Source organism: Falco cherrug, chromosome Z (assembly GCF_023634085.1).
Source record: "Falco cherrug isolate bFalChe1 chromosome Z, bFalChe1.pri, whole genome shotgun sequence".
NCBI lineage: Eukaryota > Metazoa > Chordata > Aves > Falconiformes > Falconidae > Falco > Falco cherrug.
This window is the reverse complement of record NC_073720.1, coordinates 20,407,912-20,423,151: the sequence shown is the minus strand read 5'-3', so window position 1 is coordinate 20,423,151 and position 15,240 is coordinate 20,407,912. Positions and strand designations below refer to the sequence as shown.

Sequence of the window (15,240 nt, the reverse complement as noted above, 5' to 3'; positions counted from 1 at the left end):
CTTCCTCATCTTCTCAATTCCTCAACTAAAAGCTCTAGAAAGGCTTTTTGCTCTGTCAGATGAGCCATTCCCTTTCCTACAAAGCAGTACAGTGAAGTGAGAGGCCTGGGCCAAAACTACACAATATTCAGAGCGCAAAGTCAGCAGCGGAATATCTGTAGATTTCAATACGCCCATAAAAGGAAAACTCTTATAGGCCTAATTCTTCCAGCTAGTTTTGATAAAAGAACAACAGTAACAGAGATGCACTAGTTGCAGCCAGGATAGAGCAAATTTTTTCTCCCCAGCGGCTGGTACAGTGCTGTGTTCTGGATTTAGTGAGAACAATGTTGATAGCACACTGATGTTGCAGTGGTTACCCTAACTCAAGGACTTTTCAAATTTCCCATGTACTGCCAGTGCACAGGAAGCTGGGAGGGAGCAGAGCCAGGACAGCTGACCTGAACTGGCCAAAGGGACATTCCATACCACAGAACGTCATGCTCGGTATATGAACAGTGGTGGGGGAGCCGGCAGGAGGGGCCGATCGCTGCTTGCGGGGGGACTGGCTGGGCATCGGTCAGTGGGTACCCAGCAATTGTACTGTGCATCACTTGTTTTTCTGGAGTTTTATTCTTCTCTTCTTTGTTACCTCCCTTTTCATTACAATTAGTAGCAGCAGTAGATTTTACTTAAGAACAGTTCAATAACTGAAATAATCTCAACCAATGGGTTTTACCCGTTTCCAGTTCTCCTCCTCATCCTACCAGGGGGAGGGGGGCAAGTGAGCACGCAGCTGAATGGTACTTAGCTGCTGGCTGGGGTTAAACCATGACATAAGCCAAAGAGGTAACACTGATCAGCAATCTGATTTAGAAGAATACCTCTGCCTTTCAGAAATACAGTATTTTAATAGAATGAAAGTCAGTTGTATGTGCTCATACAAGCACGCACATGAAACAGCTTTAATTATACTAGGAGACACGAAGAATCCATTCATCTGTTAGCAAGCCTTCTCTTATGTACACACCACACAACGGATCAACTGCTGTTCATTAATACTGAGAAAACAGCTGCTGTACTCCCAGAGTTAGTATGGCTATCAGAGGTAAGCTTACTGAGGTAAACACCACAGATCCAAACACTATTCCACCACTTTCAGAAGCTTTCTTCATAACAAAAGAATAGGCCCAAAACTTATCACTTAATGTTTTAGGTCACCATTTCCCAGCAGCGCAAACTCAAAATGTATCTGCCATTCTTTAACCAGTGCCATAAAAGCTAACTCAGCTCAGGCGGTCTACTACTGAAGCAGAGCTGAACAATTCTAGACAGGTGAGAAAAAGACACTGAAATACTGCTATCCTATACTATTAACAAAAAAATAATTTAAATTTCTTTAATCAGACTGGTCAAAACACTCAGTCTCCTCTCAGCAACTGCCTCTGGTATCTGACTCAAGCACTGTGGGGTGACATCAGAAAAGAAAGTTTTCCATAGCCCATAAATTTAGAAAAATTTATGGGTTTTGGTGTTGAGGATAGTAGAATAATTTAGAGCAAAGAAAAAATGTTGTTATTAAATGTTACTTCTTGTGGGGGATCTGAGAGAAGTCTGTAAAGCATTTTGTTTCAGGTAACACGCAACAATTATTCCAATATTCAATAAGATAAAATTTAATTCTGTAGTTTTGTGAAGTACGGTCTTCAATAATAAGGCAGTGGCTACCAAGGAATAATGAACAGCTTGTACCAAATGATGTACAATGAAGAGATTTGTCATAATTGTAACTCAGTCATCCACTCTGAGCCACGTCAGCAGCTGAAATGCACCAAGTATGCTTAACCAACATCCAAAAAAGTTGGCCAGGGTTTTTTTTATGGTTGACTCAATAAGGTCCTTCTGTGACAGAATTTTTTTCACCAGTTTTAAAGCAGCTGGAAACAGTACTTTTTAAACAAATTTGTATCATCTGAAGAGCATTTTGGAAAACTTAATATATTGCCTCTGGTTTAGAAAAATAAGGAACATGCCGGGAAAAGGGAAGCAGAAAGCCACTCTATGAATCAGGCGTCAAGACTTCTGTGAAAAGGCTAAGGAACAACATCTAGACTCAATTCGCAGAACTCTGCAAAAACCAACAACATAAAAACTGAACTAAAACAACTATCATTAGTTTAGCTTGTGCTTACCAAATTAAATTATGAAATTAAATATTAAATAGTACAGTTTTCCCTGCACTACCAAGTTTTTCTTTTTTAAATCACCACAGAAAAAAACCCATGTAAAATCATACTTCGAATAACAACACAAAGTTAAAATTTTACTTGATGCAATAATGAACTATTTCAGTGATCAAAGAGAAGAAAATTCTAATAATACTACTGTGTTTGCTTTGCCTCACAAAATAAGGCCCAAAGATGTATTTAAACATTGGTTATAAACATCTGAAGGAGTAAATTCCACCAAGGAAAGAGATGTCTTAATCCAAAACATCGTAAGAATCACAAGAAGATACCAACCATTGCAGATTTAGGCTAGATACACAGTCCTGAAGACAAGAACAAGATTCCAGAACAACTTTAAGACTTAAGAAAACATTTGAGCCTGCCAATTCCTATTATGCTTCAAAGTCAGAAACTAATAATTGTAACTAGAGTTGAATGGAGAATATTTATAAACATTTAAAGCTGAGCAATGCATGTACACAAAGAAACATTGTAACATGAGAATACTGTTTCCCCAGCAAATTTCCCCCTCTCCCCTACTACTTGAAATCAATATAGTATTTAAAAACAAAAGCATGATTTTGATTGTTTTAATTTAAGCATGAAGACCACCACTGCAATCAAAGTATAAATCAGTATTTTTTTCCTGCAGTAACCCAGATAGAATTCAATATGGTACAAAAGCAGAAAATACCCAGTATTCATGAACTTTCAGATTAAATTACATTACAGATTACTGTAGCAAAGTGCTTCTTCAAGTTTCATCTTATGCTACAATTTTCACCTTATCTGCAACCTTGAAAACACTATTACTGGGACAAAATATGGAACAGCCAAAATGACTAACATTGAAGTTTTGCTTGCAAAGCTTGTTTGTAAAAACCTCTGTGCTATTGACACATAAAACAGGGGCATAAAATACATAGATCAAGGAGATCTGGTTGAACAAACTATCCAAAATAAGTTTACAGAATACATCTCATGTTTAACAAACAGTTCCTCACATTTTAATTAAATTTGGGTAATTTCTTGCAGTAAAAATAATTCTAAAAAAAAATACTTTTCCCTTCCCTACGTTCACCAGAAGGGGCAAGGGGGATGATGATGCTTTCTCATTCTTATACCATTTGTCCTAAATTCCTGAACTGGGGATTCCCGTCAGCACAAGTACATCAGTTATGGATTTAACCCTCCTTCACTCCTGAATTATTTCACCCAACAGGCTGACTGGAAATACATGGCAGTAGTTTCTAACCACTACTGAAGCACGAGCACATTACAGGCTAAGCATAGTGCAGAACCCTGGCAAGCATCTGTTAGCCCAGCTTATATGTCTGTGTAGCGCACTAAAAAAATGGGAATACAGTGTAGTCACATACCAGACTCATTACAGACAAAGTAACTGTAGAGTCACTACAGAATCGGGTGCATTTATCAATTCACTTAGCTGCAGCACTAAACCAGCAAGCAGTTGTGCTGCCAAAAGTTACAGAGCAAAAGGATAAGGCAAGAAGACAGACCTAGACTTTTTCCCCCTCCCCGCACGCCTGGCATCTATAAAATACAGGAAACAGTTAAGACCTGGCAAAGCTTTAAAGTTTTTAAAAAAAAAAACTAAAAAAAAAAAACCTAAAAAAAAAAACCACAAATGTCCAGCTCAAACACTGGGACACTTTAGGATCTAACCTGACCTTCATACACCAGAAATTCATACAACGCCTCCTACACTGCTCCTGCTAACATAGTGGAACAACAGTAATTTTCTTTACAAATGTCTTCATCCTGGCCTTAAAAATATCAAGAAAACAAAAGCTACTGAGGTCTCAAACTGGTTACACAAAAAAAATAATTTAATTGATCACTCCTGCTTCCTTACGAAAGTGATCCTTTATCCCAGAATTTCTTCTAGCTTCACTTCCATTCATCAGATCTTTCCAGCATTAAAAACCGCTCCCCCCCCCAGTTTCTCTATTTACACTAAGTAACTACAGCAATTTCTACTACAACACTAAGAATAGCCATACAGCACCTCTGGAAGCGCATAATGCTCTTCAGGAGTTGGAAAAAGTGACACCCATGAGAATTCATCTCAAGGGAATCTCTGCACTGGCTGCGGAAGTGGATATGAGAGCCTGCAGATAGGGGGCAGAAGAAATTATCTTCTGTGATATCGCAAGGGCAGACAGCAGAGCAAGCAGATGTAATCAAAGCATTCTGAGTTTTAGTTCCATGTTTTGTTCTCTATAAACCAGTCAAATAAGTAAAAAAATGAGCCTGATTATTAAAGTGCAGAATCCCGAAAGGACGATGGCATATAAAGTAATATGCATTTGCACTTAACTGCTGTGATTTTTTGAGACTATTTTCATTATTTGGTTTAAGTAGCTGTAACTAGAGGAAATGCATTTAGTATCACATTTTTATTACACTTAACCATAAACACTATAACAATTTTGCAGCTCGTAAGAGTCAAGTGGAAAAACGGGTAACTACCTTCTGTTTTCCCACGTCCACACGAATTGTACATTATAGCAGGAATGCCTCAACAACACAATTCTTCAAGGTATCACAGACAAGGTCATGGAACTTTAAGCATCACCTTGTAACAAAGCATTGCTACTTGGTAACATCCTTCTGAGGGGATACTGGCTGTTTGTCCTCCCACCGAAAGCATTAACGAAGATGGTCTCCCTCATCATTTCTACCTTCACACAATTTTACATGAGAAAAATTAGTTTGATGTTCTATTAACTTTACATCTGGAATGCACTTTCTTAAAAAATAAAATATAACATCCAGAGTGTATTCTGAAAGACTGAGGAACAATTCATTCTTCCTTAGAAGATCAAAACCAGTATCAGCCTCTATCCATAGGAAAGATGCTCCAGCCCCTTAAGCATCTTTGCTGAACTCACTCCACTAAGTTCCTATTTTTCTTGCCGCAGGCAGCCTGTAACAGGACACAGCACTCCACATGTGGCCTCACCAGGGCTGAATAGAGGAGAAAGATGAGCTCCCCTCAACCTGCTAGCAACACTCTTCCTGACATAGCCCAGGGAGACGTTGGCCTTATTTGTTATGAGGATGTATTGCCGGCTCATAGTTGGCTTGTGGTCCAACAGGACCCCTAGGCCCTTCTCTGCAGAGCTGCTTACCAGCTAGTCAGCCCACAGCACGTACTGGCATACGCAGCTACTCCTCCTCAGAGGCAGGACTTCGCACTTTCACGCTACTGAACTTCATGAGGATCCTCTGTCCAGTTCTCCAGCCTGTCCTGGTACCTCCGAGTTGCAGCACAAACATCTAGTTATCATCCACAAACTTGCTGAGAGTGAACTCTGTCCCATTGTCCAGGTGTTTAATGGAGATGTTAAATAGTATGGGCTCCAGTGCTGAACCCTAGTGTACAACAGTAACTGCTTCCTCCAAATGGCCTTTGTGTCACTGATCACAACCCTGATAAGCTGGGCCTGGCTATTCAGCTGATGTTTGATACACCTTATCATTCACTTCACACATTTTGTCAGCTTCTCTACGAGGATGTGATGGAAGACAATGTCAAAAGCTTTACTGAAGTCAAGATGAACATCGTCCATGACACTCTATTCATCTACCAAGCTAGTCACTTCATTGTAGAGGGCTATTAGCTTGGTTAAGCATGACTTTCCCTTCATAAAGCTATTCTGACTGTTCCCACTCACCTTCCCGTCCTTCATTTACCTGGAAACCATTCCCAGGATTAGTTACTGTACCATCTTCCCATGGACTGAAGTGAGGCTGAGCAGCCTGTAGTTCCCTGGATCTTCCTTACCCTTCCTGATGATAGCATTGACGTTTGCTCTCTTCTAGTACTCAAGAACCCAATAACTGTAAGATTTCTCAAAGATAATAAGGAATGGCCTTGCAATGACACCAGCTGGCTCCCTCTGCACTCATGGGAGCATCCTGTAAAGCCCCACAGATTTACATTTATCTTACTTAAGTGTTCCCCAGCCTGATCCTTTCTCCACCCACAGTGGAGAAAAAAGGCACAGCAGAATTTTAAGATGACAAGGACATGAGATCAGAGACCGTTCCCCACCCAGTTTTAAGGGCATGTTGTTTAACTTGTCTAACCAGTATTTAGCTGGCAGAGGAAACAAGTCCCACTGGTACTGAAGAGATGTAACTTCAGGGAGGTCTCCTCAATTGTACAAAACAAAAGTATTTCCCTAGTCCAGAAAGTTGTCTCCAATATTTAAGAACAGGTTTCATTACTGTTAGCAAGATACATTTGGCAACACCATTTGTCTGAACTACCAGAATAAATTAAAACAGCTTTGCTTTTTAATGTCCTAGCATTAAGAAACAGATAAAAATGGTGACATCACTATAATAAGGAAAAGGCTGGTTAGTATAAAAGTAAAATAGCCAAGCCACCTTCAATCTAAAACTTTAATTTATTAGAAGACTGTATGCTTTTGGCTATCTTATGGATTTAGCATACTAATAAATACACCCAATTTAAATGGAGCTGACCAAAATTATATAGGGGAAAAGAAAAATTAAAAATAATGCTAAAAAATTAAGAAAAAAAAACCAACCTTGGACAGCTAAACCCATCTCATCAGAAGCTAGAGACAAGGAAAAATAGATCTGCATTTTCAGCATCTATACTTCTCATGCTCTGTGGACAATCTGTATTATTTTACAAGAAGCAGTTTCTGTGACAACAGGTATTTCAGAGATCACTAGAAGACAAAATAAAAGGCAATATAAGCTCAAAGAGCTAGAAATACTGGAGGCTTGCGAGTGGAATAGCAAAGTTCTTAACATGGGGCGGGGGGGGGGGTGGCGCACAGGGGGAAGGAAGCTTCAAGCCATGAATTTCCAAAGTTAGAAGGGAGGTATGAATTCAAATGCTCCCTGAAGACCAGTTTAGAAATTCAGGCTACTGATTTGCATAGACACACCCATGAACAGAATAAATGTTAAAAGTGCATGGATATACATACATTCACAGTTCTCAGGAAAGTCTAAAATTATATGTACGCATATCTAAGTGGCACATACCTATGATCTGTTACCTAATGTCTCACAATTACTACAGAAATACAGCACACCTTGAACTACATGTGAGAACCTTAACTCCACACCTCAGCTAGAACTGTTTTGACAACCCACCCTCACTTTGTCCATCTGATTTTCAGTATAATATTTATAAACAGGGTGAGAGAACGTTTTAAGTTATCAGAATTAAAATATACACTAGTGTTGTTATCACAGTAGAAAAAATAAAAGATAAAAGACTAGGTATTATTCAGTGTCTCAGGTTTGCTGCTGCTGCTGCTTTGCTTCCTTGGTAATGAGCTACAGTCAAGTCTACCAAATCCTTTTTAAGTCAGGAAGATAAACAAAGCATATATATGAATTTCAGAGGGGTCCAATAAGCAAGTCTGTATGACTATCACAGAAAAGAGTGACTAACAAGAAGGGAAAGGAGGCACACAATTTTCTAGGAGGGAATTAAAACTGAATGTTTAGTTTCAGAGATATGCCAAATGCCAACTGTACTGCATTTCATGAGGACAAGAAGAAAAAGCTATTTACCACGGTCAGGGGTTTCACTTCCTGAAGAAGCAGCAGGAGGAGGCAAAGTTCTCCCTAAAACAGAACAACTCTGGAATAACTGAACTACACAACAAATTGACCCATCCATTTTCCCATCTTGGACCAACCTCAAATATTTGTTTTGCCTATTTAGCATCAGCCATAAAAAAGCCTACAAAGTTTTCCTTTGAATTAGGAAAAAAACCTATATGCACAGGTTGTAGCCATCAGACTGAACAGTCTCTCTTCTTTGTAAACTGACATAATCACGATTTTTCTCAAACTAAGCAAGCCTTTAAAATAAACCACTCCTTTAAAAGTTTTTCCTTCTGTCACAAAACATATTTTCTTTGAAAAAAAAAAGAATCTTGTGGTAACAGATTCTTCCCTGCTATGTCTTGACTACAGTAGTGCTAATTTGAAGTTGCTATGTGTAACACTTGATTAAAACTATACATCTGAATTTTCATTCTCCTTTTCATTCTCCTTTTAAAGACACAGATTTTTAGAGATCTTCCTTGCTCTGTGATTCATTTAGTTTGAACAAAGCAAAATAAGCTAATTTCCAATTTACGTTGCTATCCAAAATGTGCATGTTAATAAAACAAAAATATTCAAACCCTAACACAGGCTTTACAGAGTTGTTGAAAATAGAAGCATTTCTGCTGACCACAAATTGCTGCAAAAGCATGACAACTATTTGAACTAAAGATCATTTATTTCCTTTCTTTCCTCTCCATCTAAATGCACAGCCACAAGAACAGAATAAGCTTAAATATCTACGACCTTTTAACACTTTGAAGAGAAGTGTGCATGTTGACCCCCACCCCTGCTACACTTCAATGTAGAAGAAAGACTGTTTATGGACATTTAACTTACAACTAACAAGGTTAAGTTTCGGTATGGTAGTTCTCTGTAGGTTCTCTAAAATGTATTGTCAAAGACTCACAGCTCCAGCAAAAGGAAAGACAGCTGAAACTTTAAAGGTCTTCTTTGCACTGGTTCAGTAGATTAAACAAGTTCTGAACAATTCAGCTGAAGCCTCCTCTTTCCCAACTGTTCTACTGCAGAGTAAATCAAGTCTCTGGTTTTAGTCTCCCTGTTCCCACCATTCCATATAGAACTGTTTTGATGAGTATTCTAGCACTGGACAATAAGGAAGAATAATAGAAAATATCTATAGACTTTTTTAAACTAACCTTCTTGCTTCATCTTTTAAAAAGAAGCATGATAACTAAGGCTCCCTGCAGAACACTTAGGAAGCAGGGAGGTCAGGTCCTCTACCAAATCTGAACACTTCTAAAAGTTTTACAACATACCTAGGTATGAGAAGTGTATGAAGTCGAACTGTAACAGTACATTTTTTAGCTAATTAAAGCCAACACATTCTCTAAAACAGCCATAGCCCTGAAACCTAGCTTTACAGTGACTTAGCAAAAAAACACCAGAAAAAGGAAAACCCGCCTTCATTTCTGCTTAAGGAACCTGAGGCTCACGTGAAGATGAATCAACTGAAGAACACTTCGTTTTGCATAAGGATCTAGAACGTCAGCAAACTTCAGGGACACACTAGTGTTTTAAACATCCCAAACACTGCTCTTTAAAAAAGGGTCCCTTTTTTCTATATAGTTATGGCTTACAAGCAACAGGTTTTCCATCACTTCTGTGAATCAAATACTGCCACAACAACCTAAACATCTTTTAGGAAATGATTTAGAAACAGCCAAAGTTTAATGAGAGCTTTGAATAACTTAATCATCACTTTTATGAAAATAAGACTTTCCATCTTGCACTGCATCAAAACATAAATGAAAAAAACCACTGTTCTGTAATACAGAGAAGCTTCATATTTGAAGCTAAAATACAACCAGGTTCCTTCTGCTTGAAACCCTACACACTTGCATTACCAATTAGTGGAAAGGTAGACAAACACTAATCACTTGCCCTTTGCAAGGTTCAAAGTGCAAAAGCTAAAGTGTTAGCGCAATAACATCACCACCCCATTCAGCATACGTTATTTAACAAAATCACCAGGAATTCTGCACTTTGGAATCCTCACAAGGATCTGAAGAAGTAGTTGAAAGAGGTAGCAGATTTGACATATCCTGAGCACATAAAGCAGAAAAACCATTCGTGTTTTTCAGCTGTTTCTCTGACTGTGTTTACGTTACCCAAAATACGAAAGGAAATGGTTGTGGAAGAGTTGATGGCACCACATAGTGCATTATCATCAGTTACTGCGTCATACCACTGCTCAAATATACACAATAATAAAAAGCAGAACAAAAAGCATACCAAGTCTGATTCAAGTTCATTTATAATAAGGTCTGCAAATGGTTCTCCTCACAGGACAGAATTAATTCCTAGTGGTAAAAAATTAAGAAAAACAACTTCCCCAGAAGTTACTGATGAACTATCACTGTCACACTGTTTTAGCCACTCGTTTTAAACAGAAGAATCTCATTAGAACAGAAGAAGAAAAAAAGACCATAAAGTACATTGATTTGTGAAGTACCTAACAAAGCTAAATATCTACACAATTTCCCTGTATCATTTTACAGATGTAATTCCGCTTAAGCTTTGCTGCAAGTTTAAACTCTGCTTACTCTTAAGGGCTTCCATCAACAGTTTTTTCACACAGCAGATCAGCCTACATTATTCATGAGAATTTCTCAAAACAAATGTACCCATTTTAGGATTCTACCAGAATAAACACATCAGTAAACGAGCCAAGCTGCTGACAGTTATTCCAGTAGAAAAGCTATGCTTACATCCAGGCTTAAAGTGTAAATTCTTGGGGGCAAGGACCTTATCTTCATAGTTGTCTGCAAACCACTTAACAGACTGTCAGCACTATACAAATGAAAACCTAAAGAAGGAATTAAAGTGGACCAGCATGCTCGGCATTTTCTCCTCCATGGGCCTCACCCAAGCATGGATTTTGCCTAGGTTACAAGGGCACAGCTGTGAAACACACCTAAATGATCCTTGTCAAATACACGTGCACACAAATAAGAAAAACTTCCCAAGAGCAAACCCCACCAGCCAACAGAGAGAAGACAGAGTTAATTTAATGAAGATAAAAAGCAAACTCTTCAAAGCATCCAAAAGTGAAACAGTCCAGATAAAGATGTAATCCGAAATGCCAAGTGGTGGATACAGTTTCTTGATTTCAGTGAGAGCCTCTTATCATGAGGTCCAAGTATCTCACAGCACTGAAAGTTAATAGCTTGGCAAAAAGTGTCACATCCTTTTTCTATGAAGTTAAGCAGCAAATACTTGCATTACTATTGTTTATGACCACAAAATAGACAAAAATCAAATGAAATGGCCACTCACACCTGAACTCTTCCCATTTACCAAACGCTTTCAAATGAAACAGATTAAGCCAACTAAAGAAATGAGGAAGATCATTCTTCTCTGTTGGTTTGGTTGCTTCACATGTGGCTCAGTTCATTCAATCCCCAAGACACACTGCGACTTGATGTAGGAGAGCCACAAGCCACAGCCACAAGAGATCACAAAAACAGCCTGCTACTCATGCTCCACAGCTTCCATGTTTTTAAAAAAACAAAATTGAAATGGAAGTTAAAATAACAAAACAGCAAGGTCATCCAAAGAAAGCAAAACACTGAAGTTAGATCAGCTTTTAGATGCTGGCAAGACAACACACAGAACTGAATTACTTCAGTAACCCTGACAACTGAAAATAACTTTCTTAGACACAAGTCTTTCATTTATTGTCAAAATACCAAGCTACGGGGGGGGGGGGGGGGGGGGGGGGGGGGCGGGAACACAGTAGCAATTTTTATATAGTTTCACCTGGTTAACTTTACTTTTTCCACAAGGCTTTAAAACAGGCCACCTTCTGAAACATCTCTGCATTACCCTTAAGAGAAAACAGTACTTTTTTTTTTTTTTTGTTAGATCACTATTACTAATAGTTCAGTATTCCAGAAGCTTGGAAAATTTTTTTTAAAAGGTGGTGGCTAAGATAAATGTGTCACCTTTACCAGACACTCAGTTTAAAGTCTACCCAGTAATACTTTAATTATGTAAAGATATGAAAAAATCAAGGAGATGGCGGGGGGAATGAAAGTAAAATTACCACTGACTTTTGAATTAAGTTGTTCTGTCCGTCTTCATCTTCTTTGAGGCAGTGGCAATACAGCTAAATGCAAACCTACAAAAAAGTATTGCAAACATATGAATTTCAACATTTAAATTATATCTATCTTCAGAGATATTTAATCACTACAAGAGGAAGGGGACAGAAACACATCTAAAAATAACATGTAAAATCAGTTAGTTCACCACTGGGTTTTGGTTTGAATCCTTCCCAAAAGGTGGAAGATTTTTGTAATGTTATACTTGCAGTCCAGATTCACCCACTGCCATTACAGAACAGGAAATTACTCTGAATCCAACCTTACGATATTAACACACTGAAAAGCTAGTTTGCATGGGCAGTGAATTAATTTTTGGTAAAAAATATCTGGCTTCCATAAGTAACAAGGAATAGTGGAAGGAAGTAAATAATAACAGTAATTATAATAACAACAACAACAATCCTACATTATTGGTACCTTCATGATGCAAAAGCATCATACAAATGGAAAGACTGAGACGTGCAAGCCATCCAGCAGACCTGCTCAAGTGTAATAGCTCACTGTTGAGATTAACGAAGCCTAAGTTACCTACGGATTCAGTCTAGATGTACCTATTTTTTAATCTCACAAAAAACCCCCCATACTTCTACCTATACACTTCTCCTTGTACATGTATTCTTCAAATTCTTAAAGAATTATTCCATTAATTATTAAAAACAGCAAGTAAAAATTAGATTCTGAAAGCCTATTTCAACATTCTCAAAAGAGCCAACAACCTGTAGGCAGTAAACATTACTTGTTTAACCATTTTACTGATAAAATGTTTATGCAAGTGTAAATTGATTTATTAACACTACACCACTTACCTAATCCAAGAGGACTGCACAAGGTGTCAATACCGTGTGACTTATATTTTTCCAGTTTGTTGTCCTTGAGGGAGTATCCCGAGTTCTCGCTGATACTACATTCGTAGCTGTCTGACACAGACTTGGCCTCACAGAAATCAGCTACCCATCCTTGTTTACAGATTCCACAAGGCTATTTCCAAAATTTGAAAATTCTCTGTCTTAAAAAGCTTTTTTTCCCTCTGACAGCTTCTTCTCTTGGCTATTCCATGTATGTATCCCTATAAGCAGCATCAGGTCCAGGAGATCCAGGTGAAATAAATACAGTTGTCACACCACAAACCATGAAGCCAAAAAAACAAATTTCACATCTGAACTGTGGAACACCCCCTTGCTTCAGCTAACAGAGGCATCCGTAAACAACAGCTATCTGGATACCTCCATGCTGCTTATTGGCAACAACATTTTTCAACAAAAACAGTAACTAAATGATATAAATTTAAAATTATATAAAACTAAATAAAATAAAAAATGATAAATGAACGTCTATCAGATTCTTCATTTAGAAATTAGGTCTCATTGCAAAATGGCAGAAAGCTATGTCAGAAAATCTAAAAAATAAGACAAGGGGGAAAATATCTGCCATGAAACTTTTCAGCGATGTCGACACTGTGACTCAGGCTGCATTTAACCTGGAGCCAGACAACAAAGCTGGCTATGCCTGCAATTCAGATGGAATGATTCCTAGAAGAAAAACAGTATCTAAAAGTGAGAAAGCACTTTATTTTGGCAGCTGAAGTAGTCAGGACTTGATAAATTTAGCACGTATCCACGCCATGTGGACAAAAGCGTCCAAGAGCGAGGAGCCTGGTACTGCTAGAAAGAAAAAAAACCTCACGACTTCAAACTTTCCATTCACTTCTCAGATGCCGCCTGATTGTTTCAGAGTCTTTTCAGGACGAAGCACTTGGGCAAACAACCCCAGAACGGCGTCGGGTGTGCCTCCCCGTCCACAAGCAGCAGCTGCAGGTCGGTTTCCAGCTTTTTCCCTCCCTAGCAGCTGGAGCAGAAGGCTGCAAAGATCCAGGGCTCTCTCTGCAATCCAGACTGCCTACGGTGAAGAGAACCAGACAATCAGCTTCTCCCTCCCGAAACCTGCGCTGGCGATAGACAAACACAGAAGCCTGGGTCTGAAGAAGCAGCCGCCACCAGGGAGCCGGGGCGGGCGCGGAGCCGCGGCCAAGCCCTGGCTCACACGGCGGGGAGCGCAGCGGCGTGTGCACCGGGCGGCTGCCGCCGGCGGGGCCGCTCTGCTGCCGCGCACCCCGCGGGGCGGGCAGGCGGGGACGGGCACGGGAAGCGGCATTTCTCGCTTTACAGGGAAAGGCGGGCAGCTCTGCAGCGCGCACCCCGGCGGGCGGCGCTGAACGGGGCCGGGGACACCGGGAGGAGGCGCGGAGCGAGCGCCGGGAAAGCCCCCCGCGCCCCCCGGGGAAGCCTTGGCTCCGGCCGCCTGCCGAGGGGCGGGCAGACCGGCGGCCGCCGCCGGCACCGGGAGGGGGGCTCCGCCAGGCCGCGCCAGGTGCGGACCCCCCTGCCCGGGGAGCTGCGCCGCCCCCGCCCGCCCTGCCGTGAGCCCGGCGGCGGCTCCCCCGCCCCCCCGAGGGCGGGCCCGGCCGCGCGGCAGCGGGAGCGGGTCGGCCCGGCGCCTTGCTCGCCAGCGCCCGCCCCGGCCCCGCCGCCCGCGCGTCCTGCCGCGGCGGCCCCGGACCGCCCCCGGCGGCGAGGTGGGAGGCGCCCCGGGACCAGCGGCGGCCGCCGCCCCCCCGCGAACAGTGGGAGCCACGGGCGCGAGAGCGCCGCACGCTCACAGGCAAACCCCCCTCCCCCCCCCTCCCGCGCGCGCGCGCGCGCGCACACACACACACACACTTTCCCCAAACTCGCCTCGCTCTCAAAATGGCGCCACTCCGAGCCTCAACGGCCTGCGCGCGCAAGCCTCGCGAGAGGCGCCGCGCGACCCCGAAGGCGCCTGGGGCGGGGCCTCCCTGCCGCCACCGACGGTGCGACCCCGCCCCCGCCGGCGCCCCCCTGCCGTGACGTCACGGAACAATCCCGAACGTTCCGCGCGGAGCGGCGGGGGAATCCCCCCCGCGCCCCGCCCCCGCCCCGCCCCGCGTGCGGGAGTCCCCGGCGCAGCCGTAACTCACCGTGCAGCGGCGCGGCCCGCGCGGCGCCATCCCCACCGGCACCGCGACCCTGGCCCGCAGAGCAGCCCCGGCCAGCGCCCCGCAGCCACCGTGACGCGGAGCGGAGGCGCGGGTCGCTGTCGGCTGCGGCGGGCGGAGCGGGGCCTGGGTCTGCACAGCCCGCTCGGGCAGCGGGTGGCGGCGCGGCGGGTGCAGGAGGTGCCCAGCGGAGCCCCCGCCGCCACCCGCGTCCGCGCTGCGCCGGCGGGAACAGCCCCAGTGCGCGGGCACGGGTGTACCG

The 15,240-nt window shown here is 42.2% G+C and overlaps 1 protein-coding gene across 2 annotated transcripts in view; it reads right to left on the bottom strand.

Annotated features, from left to right (window-relative positions):
- GPBP1 (GC-rich promoter binding protein 1) overlaps positions 1–14,840 on the bottom strand; it is a 35,055-nt gene extending 20,215 nt beyond the window's left edge. Inside the window, exons 1-3 of one of the 2 annotated variants that reach the window (XM_055699245.1) lie at positions 14,694–14,840; positions 12,772–13,857; positions 11,912–11,979 (exon numbers count right to left, since the gene is read on the bottom strand). The gene's annotated coding sequence lies outside the window, so the exon portion shown is untranslated. Of the gene's footprint in view, positions 1–11,911; positions 11,980–12,771; positions 13,902–14,693 lie in introns of those variants that run through there. The other variant, XM_005432703.4, reaches the window with a different exon arrangement.
- Positions 14,841–15,240: the final 400 nt, after the last annotated feature.